This window comes from Nomascus leucogenys, chromosome 2 (genome assembly GCF_006542625.1).
Source record: "Nomascus leucogenys isolate Asia chromosome 2, Asia_NLE_v1, whole genome shotgun sequence".
Lineage (NCBI taxonomy): Eukaryota > Metazoa > Chordata > Mammalia > Primates > Hylobatidae > Nomascus > Nomascus leucogenys.
Genome location: NC_044382.1, coordinates 66,733,811 through 66,742,900, shown reverse-complemented (window position 1 = coordinate 66,742,900; position 9,090 = coordinate 66,733,811).

The window sequence follows — 9,090 nt, the reverse complement described above, 5'->3', positions numbered from 1 at the left end:
GAGAGCCATGATCAGATTTGTATTTTGAAAACATCACTTTGTGTGGAAAACAGATTGTGGGGCACAAGGGTCACGGGGCAGTTGAGAAACCGTGGCAGTAGTTCAGGCAACAGACAATCTCATGAATTTGAAGGTAGAGATGGAGAATTGAATGAGTTCCAGAGATGTTTAAGACGGGATGATATAGTTTGGATATGGTTTGACCCTTCCAAACCTCATGTTGAAATGTGACCCCTAATGTTGAAAGTGGGGCCTGGTGGGAGTATTTGGGTCGTGGGGCTGATCCCTCATGAAAGGCTTGGTGCTGTCCTGGCAGTAGTGAGTTCGTGACAGTAGTGAGTGAGTTCTGTTAGTTCCCGAGAGAACTGATTGTTAAAAAGAGCCTGTCACCTTCTCCTCCCCTGACCCCTGCTTTCTCTCTTGCCAAATGATTCCTGCTGGCCTCTCCCTCTGCCATGAATGGAAGCTTCCTGAGGTCCCTACCAGAAGATGCTGGTGCCATGCTTCTTATACTAATATACTTAGTTGCCTCTGTCTTTCATTTGACATATATTTATTGCATACTTATGACATCTAGGCTTTAAATGCTGCGGAGGCGATGGAGAACAAAACAGACATTGTTCCTCCTCATGGAGCTACAGGAGGTAGATGCTAATCAAGTCATCTCCCAAATCAATGGCTCATTGCTCCAAGGAAGTGGACAATGAGCCGAATAAACCTCTTTTTAAAAATAAATGACCCAGCCTCAGGTATTCCTTTATAGCAACACTGATAGATTCATACAGGTGGGATGAACAGAGCTTGGCCGTGGACTAGGTATGGGGGATGAAGAGGCAGATATGGCTGACACCTAGATTTTTAGCATGAGCTACAGGATGGATGGTGAGGCCATTCACTGAGGTGAGAAACAGTGAACCACAAGCAGGTTTGGGACAGTGGGAAATGGGAAAATCTGGGTTCTGTTTTGGGTAGGTATGTTTGGGGTGTTTCTGTAAGCACTGTTGCCTGTGTACCTGATACCCACTTCTCCCTTTTTCATTGCTGACAGAACCTCCATTTTCTTGAGGAATTTAAGCCCTTCAGTGGTTCCCCATTGGGTAAAGACCAAACTCCTCACCATGGCTGTGGTCCAGCCCCAGGTGGCCACAGACTCCAGCCACTCTGACATTCTTCCAATTCCTTGGAAGGGAGATGCTCCCCTACCTGTCTTGCCACAAAAGGGGCCTTTGCAGTGAACGTTCCCTTTGCCTGGTTCATTCTCTTCAATCCCCTACACAGATCTCAGCTCTAACACTACTTCCTTGGGGGCAATTTGCTGTTGATTTGGGAGATTATTAGTGTCTGTCTCCCACACTGTAAGCTCCTGAGGAGGAACTATTTTTTCGCTTTTATTGTCTCCCCGGCCCCCAAAAGCTAGATGTTGTAGGCATGCAACAAATATTTGCCAAATGAAGGACAGAAGAAAGAAAAGTACATTTGAAACACCAACATGCATGCCCACAGGTCTGCACCAAGAAAGCAACTCATTATGAAAATCAGGATGATTTATGCAAAGGGAAATGAGGAGGTGGCCTCAAGGTACCATTTCTTTAAGACTAAAACAAAGTGCTGAGAAAAATCTCAATGGGCCCAAAACCTTGCTTATAAAACATTTTCAGTCGCTTCATATTACATTTCCTATTCTAAATTTTTGAAGCATATTTGATATATTTGCATCAAAAGGTTCTTTTTGCATCCGAACTTAATAGATATGTGATCTCTGAGTATTCAGGACTTCTGCTCGTGTTCTAATCAGCAAAATATTCCCTGAATCATACATCTTTTGGACTCTGGAAAAGTAACTGTACAAAGCTGTTTAGATCACTGACTTACTATTAAAGGCCTTCACAGAAAGAAGGAAAGGATAAAATGATGAAGGTTAGTTAAAATGCATATGTTTTATACACAGGCACACATAGAAGCCAATGTTTTTAGCTCAATCCATTTGCCCCCAAGTCCTTTTCTGAAAAGTAGATTCCTGTATACATGTCACTGATTACATATACTGTTCAAAATATGGGAGGATGATCTAGCTATGCATAATGTCTTTGAAAAAATAAAATTAGCACATTAAAGCCATGACTTTATGGGTAATAATGTCTAGGATGAGACCAAAGTAGGCATTTAATGTTTTTTTTTTAAGTAAATGGACTTAAGGGAGGATATCAGATAATTTTCCTATAGTTAATAATGATCCTCAGACAAGACAGAAATCACAAATTTTTAAGAATTATTGAAGGTTTAGAAATACTGCTATAGACGGATGATGTGGCTTTTTTCCTTTCCATATGCTCATCAAGCAATACAGTTCTTGCTTATAACATCACAAATGTGCTTCCAGTTTTTGGTTGCATCACGTTTTCCTCCCTGCCCCATTACCCATAATTCCCATCCCTGAGTAAGTGGGTGGGTGGGTGGAGGAATGAATTTTACAGACAGACTACAACATTTCAAAATGAAATCAGAGTAGCTGATGGAGCACTGCAAATATTAATGTTTTAAGGAAAAGCAACCAATATATGATATTGCTGCTCATTCAGGGCTGAAGAGAACTGATTTCCTTTTATAATCAAACAGCATTTTGAACATGGTCTGACACCACAAATAACCCCCACTCCCTCAGCACGCTGATGACTGTATCCACAGCCATAAGAGCAATGTTCTCTTTGATTCAGTTTATCTTTGGGAAACCACCTCACTGTGGTTTCAAAGCATTTGGAATGATGATAAAGGCTTGAGTTAGTTTTATCTAGAGTGGCACACTCAGAAAATCAGAGAGAGAGAAAACAATACTCATTCAGGGAAGGGTACTATTCCAGGCACAGACACCTTTTCTTTCTTGCAATAGGTAAATGGTGATTCCATGAAAAATAGGGAAGCTCAGTGATCTTGAGAGTCACCCACCCAAAGCAAATGACACTGCGACCATCATTTATTCTAATATTTTACTATAAGAATGTTCAGTCATACCAAAGAGTAGAGGACAACAAACTCCCTTACACTCACCATCTAGATTCAACAATGTTGAAGTTTTGCCATATTTCATCTATTATTTTTCCCCCTGAGTCATTTAAAAATAAGTTGCCGTCATCATGCCCTTCACTCCTTAGTGCTTCCCAGGGTGTTTCTCTTCAGAGCAAGGACATTCCCTTACAGAACTACAGTGCCACAGCCACCCCTGAGAAAATTCACTCCACATTCCTAGACTTTGTAGGCCTTTTTTTTTTTTTTTTGAGACACAATCTTGCTCTGTTGCCCTTGCCGGAGTGCAGTGGCACAATCATGGCTCATTGCAACCTCAGCATACTGGGCTCAAGCAATCCTCCCACCTTAGCCCCCGAGTAACTGGGACTACAGGTGCATACCACCACACCAGGCTGACTTTTGTATTTTTTTTGTAGAGACGGGGATGCGCCCTGTTGGCCAGGCTGGTCTCAAAATATGCCGACTTCGGCCTCCCAAAGTACTGGGATTACAGGCCTGAGCCACCGCACCTGGCCTTCAGACCTATTAAAATTGCCCTAATTGTCACACACCAAGAAAAACACTTTTATAGTTAAGGACGGAATGTTTGTCTCTTCAAAATTTGTATGTTGAAAACGTAATAACTAATGTAATGGTATTTGGAGGTGAAGCCTTTTGGAGATGACTGGGTCATGAGTTAGTCATACATGGGATTTGTGCCCTTATAAAAGGGACCCCAGAGAGCGATCTTCCTTCTTCCACCACGTGAGGACACAGTGAGAAGATGCTGTCCCTGAAGAAGCAAGAACTCACCAGACTGCTAAACTGCCAGCACCTTGCTCTCAGACTTCCCAGCCTCCAGGACTATGAGAAATAAATTTCTGCTGTTTATAAGCTGCCCAGTTTATGGTATTTTGTTATAGCAGTCCAAACAGACTAAGACAGTTATTTTTCTAAACCAGGATTCAATCAAGATTCAGTCATTGCATTTGGTTATATCCCTTTAATCTCTGTTCTAGAACAGCCCTCCCACCTTTTTCCCCCCAATAATATTGACAATTTGAACAGGTCAACAGATCAGAGTATTCTGCATTTCGGATTTGGCTGTTTTCTTGTGATGTTTAACTTGATCCTCTATCCTTGTATTTCTTATAAACTGTCAGGTGTGAAGGCTTGATTGGATTCGTCGTCATTTTTGGCAGGAGTGCTTCATGGGTGAGAAGCTTATTGTGGCTCCTCGAGCTGTCTACAGGGTCTCCCTTTGTCCCCCAGGATAGAGTGCAGTGTTGCAGTCATATCTCACTGCAATGTCAAACTCCTGGGCTCAAGCAATCCTCCTGCCACAGCCTTCTGAGTAGCTGGGACCACAGGTGTGTACCACCACCTCACCCAGCTAATTTTTTTCTTTTTTTTTTTTTTTTGTAGAGATGGGGGCCTTGCCATGTTGCCCAGGTTGGTTTCAAATTCCAGGCCTCAAGCCATCTTCCCGTATTGGCCTCCCAAAGTGCTGGGGTTACAGGTGTGAGCCATCGTGCCTGGCTGGAGCCACTGATTTAGTAAGAATTGCATCCTAATGGTTTTGCATGAACCAACGATTAAAAACAGAAATGTAGTCTGCTAAGAAAAGTTACCTATATATCTGGAACTGTACGATAATGAGAAAATAATGAGGCTTCCAGGAGGGTATTAGGGTCATTCCTACTTCCCACTTAATTTTAAGACTGAACTTCTTGTCAATAACTTTGTTATTATGAATGTCGAGTCCATAACAGACTTATTCTCGTGGCCCTTGCTGCCTACTTTATGCTAGCCCAGTCGAATCCAGTTTTAAAATACGCCGGATGCGGTGCAGGAGACACTAAGTGGCGAACTGCGGTTGCCGTGCTGCTGAACTTTAGCGAGGGAAGCCCCGGCCCGGGTGGGTGGTTACACACTCCGCACTCGGTATTGCCGCATCCGACCTCTGGCCAAGTCAGGCCTCGGGTCCCTGATAACTGGTGTGCCCTAAACTCGCTCTGCAGAACGTCCATTTTTTTTTTTCCTCTGATGTGGTAAGGTACGAAACATTCCTTAACGTGCCCAAGAAGAGGAAATAAAGACTGCTGGAAAGAATGCTAAAGCCAGGCGCACAGCTTTTTCCTCTGGGAATGTGAATAACACAGCAAACGTGACCGCAGAGAGAAAGTGGCTGTACATCCTACTGGGCTCGCATGAGTGTCATTTGTATTTTTCTCAGTCACAGGCGGCAGCTTCTCTTGACACCATTTAGATGGCCCTTTCAGAAGACACTGAAGCGGGTCAACCTTCCCTTGTTCTAACTCAGCTCCAGCCTGGGAAGGTGCTGGGTGAGGTTAAGGAATCCACGGGTTAGGGAACTCCGCCTGGCGGGTGCTTGAGTACCCTCTGGTGGGCAATAGGAAGAATGCAAGTAGCAAAGCCGAAATTATCTTCTCAAGTAAGTTGCTCATACAGATTTTAAACAAACTCCTTCCCTTAAAAGAAAAAAAAAAATCCTAAGTCTACATTGGCATTCCTAAAAATCATTCCTAAAAGTTTTATATTTTCCTTAATCAAAGGGTTGAATAGTCTTAAGCAGGGTAGCATCTCCACCAAAGATTTGAGTACACGGAGATGAGGGGTGGATTCTAGCAAAACATTTTTACTGAGCCTTCCATCTAAGACGCCATAAAGATCCTGTAAGAAGCCATTCCGCAGGGCTGCCACACCTGAGGAAATTCAGGCCTTTAGCCCCCAGAATCCCCCATCTACAACTACATCTCTCCCTCCACATCAAAAGCAAACCTTGGAATCTTCATTCCCTAAATATAAATGACTGAGTTTAATCCTTCCACATACATTAGGACTTAAAGCCCTACATTAAAGAGATCAGTCAATAATGGTGGAGTTTCCAGTACGGGCCCAGAGCATGACGACAAATTCTCTCCTCCATCACAGATGGTCCGAGGAAATGGGGGGATGGTGAAGGGACTGGGGAGAGGCTAGGGGCTGTGAGAAGCGGGGATCACTACACCCCTTCCCGAGGCTCCACGCTTACACTATGTAGGAGCATGGTAACGTGGCCTAGGATGAAGGCCAGCCCCAAATTTGCCCACGCAATTAAGGATGAGGTATGTAAATGGGGACACAGCATCTCTGAGCAAGGTGTGTTTAGGTGGAAATCGGGGGTGGAGGTGTCACTGGGGAGGTGCAACATTCCTAGTGATACAAGTCACTGAGGAGCCAGGCCGTCACCCAAGGGTCATGCGACCCAGCTTCTCAGGACAAATATTTATTTAGTCACTGGCCAAACAGAGCCACTGGGCTGTCGGTACTAGTGGATTCAGGCAGGAAAACAGATGAAGCCAGGTGCTGAGCCCTCTGGGGCCAAAGAGAATGTGGGAGAGCTCCCTCAGCCCCCAACCACCTCCTGTCCACATCCTCATAATGGGCCCCGGTGCTTCCTGGGGTGCTTCTACCTTAAGTCACATGGCATGGGGCATGGTAGGTGACCCCGTTTAGCCTCTGCTTATCTTCCCTTCTGGAACAGCCACAGCCACCCGTGTCGGAGGCAGCCCTTCTAGAAATATGAGCTGATTAGAGGGTGTGCTGCTATTGCTTCCTGACCAGAAATATCGCTCTCCAGCAAAGGGCAAGGTCACACATGGACGGAGGGCAGCAGGGGGAGCAAAGGCTACCCCACAAAACAGGCAACCCCCCAAATCGTTCCCACACCTCCACTGCTACTACCCTGGTTTGAGCAACCATGCCCTATGCCCCTTGGCCTGGGTGAGGGTGCCAGACTCCTTGCTGGACTCTGCCTCCCCTCCATCCTTCTCATCTGCCCTCAGCGTGGCCAGCAGAGTGACCATGCTGAACCTGGGTCAGGTCAGGTCACTTTCTGCTTAGACCCCTCTGGAGGTTCCCAATCTCACATGGACTAAAAGCCTATGAGGGGGCCAGGCACAGTGGCTCATGCCTGTAATCTCAGCACTTTGGGAGGCCGAGATGGGATGATCACTTGAGGCCAGGAGTTCGAGACCAGCCTGGGCAACATAGTGATACTCTACAAAAGAATAAAAAATTAGCCAGGACTGGGCCGGGCACGGTGCCTCATGCCTGTAATCCCAGCACTTTGGGAGGCTGAGGTGGGCGGATCACGAGGTCAGGAGATCGAGACCGTCCTGGCTAACAGTGAAACCCCGTCTCTACTAAAAATACAAAAAATTAGCCGGGCGAGGTGGCAGGCACCTGTAGTCCCAGCTACTCGGGAGGCTGAGGCAGGAGAATGGCATGAACCCCGGGGGGGGCGGAGCCTGCAGTGAGCCGAGATCGCGCCACTGCACTCCAGCCTGGGCGACAGCGAGACTGTCTCAAAAAACAAACAAACAAACAAACAAAAATTAGCCAGGACTGGTGGCACATGCCTGTAGTCCCAGTTGAGGTGGGAGGATCACCTGAGCCCACGGAGGTTGAGGCTGCAGTGAGCTCTGGTTGTGCCACTTGCACTCCAGCCTGGGTGACAGAGAAAGACCCTGTCTCAAAAACAAAAACAAACCAACAAAACAAACACAAACACCCCCCAAAACAAAATAAAAAAAACCCTGTATTAGTCCATTTTCACACTGCTGATAAAGACATAACCAAAACTGGGAACAAAAAGAGGTTTAATTGGACTTACTGTTCATATGGCTGGGAAGGACTCAGAATCATAGCGGGAGGTGAAAGGCACTCCTTACATGGTGGCGGCAAGAGAAAAATGAGGAGGAAGCAAAAGCAGAAACCCTGATAAACCCATCAGATCTCATGACACTTATTCACTACCACAGGAACAGCATGGGAAAGACTGGTCCCCATGATTCAGTTACCTCCCCCTGGGTCTCTCCCACAACTTGTGGGAATTCTGGGAAATACAATTAAAGTGGAGATTTTGGCGGGGACACAGCCAAACTATATGATTCTACCCCCTCCAAATTTCACGTCCTCACATTTCAAAGCCAATCCTGCCTTCCCAATAGTTCCCCAGAGTCTTAACTCATTTCAGCATTAACCCAAAAGTCCACAGTCCAAAGTCTCATCTGAGACAAGGCAAGTCCTTTTCGCCTATGAGTCTGTAAATCAAAAGCAAGCTAGTTACTTCCTAGATACAATGGGGGTACAGGTATTGGGTAAGTACAGCTGTTCTAAATGGGAGAAATTGGCCAAAACAAAACAGTTACAGGGACCATGCAAGTCTGAAATCCAGCAGGACAATCAAATTTTAAAGCTCCAAAATGATCTCCTTTGACTCCAGGTCTCACATCCAGGTCGCACTTTGCGAGAGAGGTGGGTTCCCATGGCCTTGGGCAGCTCTGCCCCTGTGGCTTTGCAGGGTACAGCCACCCTCCTGGCTGCTTTCTCAGGCTGGCATTGAGTGTCTGTGGCTTTTCCAGGCACACGGTGCAAACTGTTGATGGATCTATCATTCTGGGGTCTGGAGGACGGTGGCCCTCTTCTCACAGTTCCACTAGGCAGTGCCCCAGTAGGGACTCTGTGTGGGGGCTCTGACCCCACATTTCCCTTCTGCACTACCATAGCAGAGGTTCTCCATTCAGGGCCCCATCCCTGCAGCAAACTTATGCCTGGGCATCCAGGCGTTTCCATACATCTGAAATCTAAGTGGAGGTTCCCAAACCTCAATTCCTGACTTCTGTGCACTCGCAGGCTCACCACGTTGAAGCTGCCAAGGCTTGGGGCTTCCACCCTCTGAAGCCACAGCCTGAGCTATACATTGGCCCCTTTCAGCCATGGCTGGAACAGCTGAGACACAGGGCACCAAGTCCCTAGGCTCCACACAGCATGGGGACCCTGGGCCCAACTCATGAAACCACTTTTTACTCCTGGGCTTCCAGGCCTGTGATGGGAAGGGATGCCTGGAAGTTCTCTGACATGGTCTGGAGACATTTTCACTGTAGACTTGGAGATTAACATTAGGCTTCTTCCTACTTTTGCAAATTTCTGCAGCTGGCTTGAATTTATCCACAGAAAATGGGTTTTTCTTTTCTATTGCATAGTAAGGCTGCAAATTTTCCAAACTTTTGTGCTCTATTA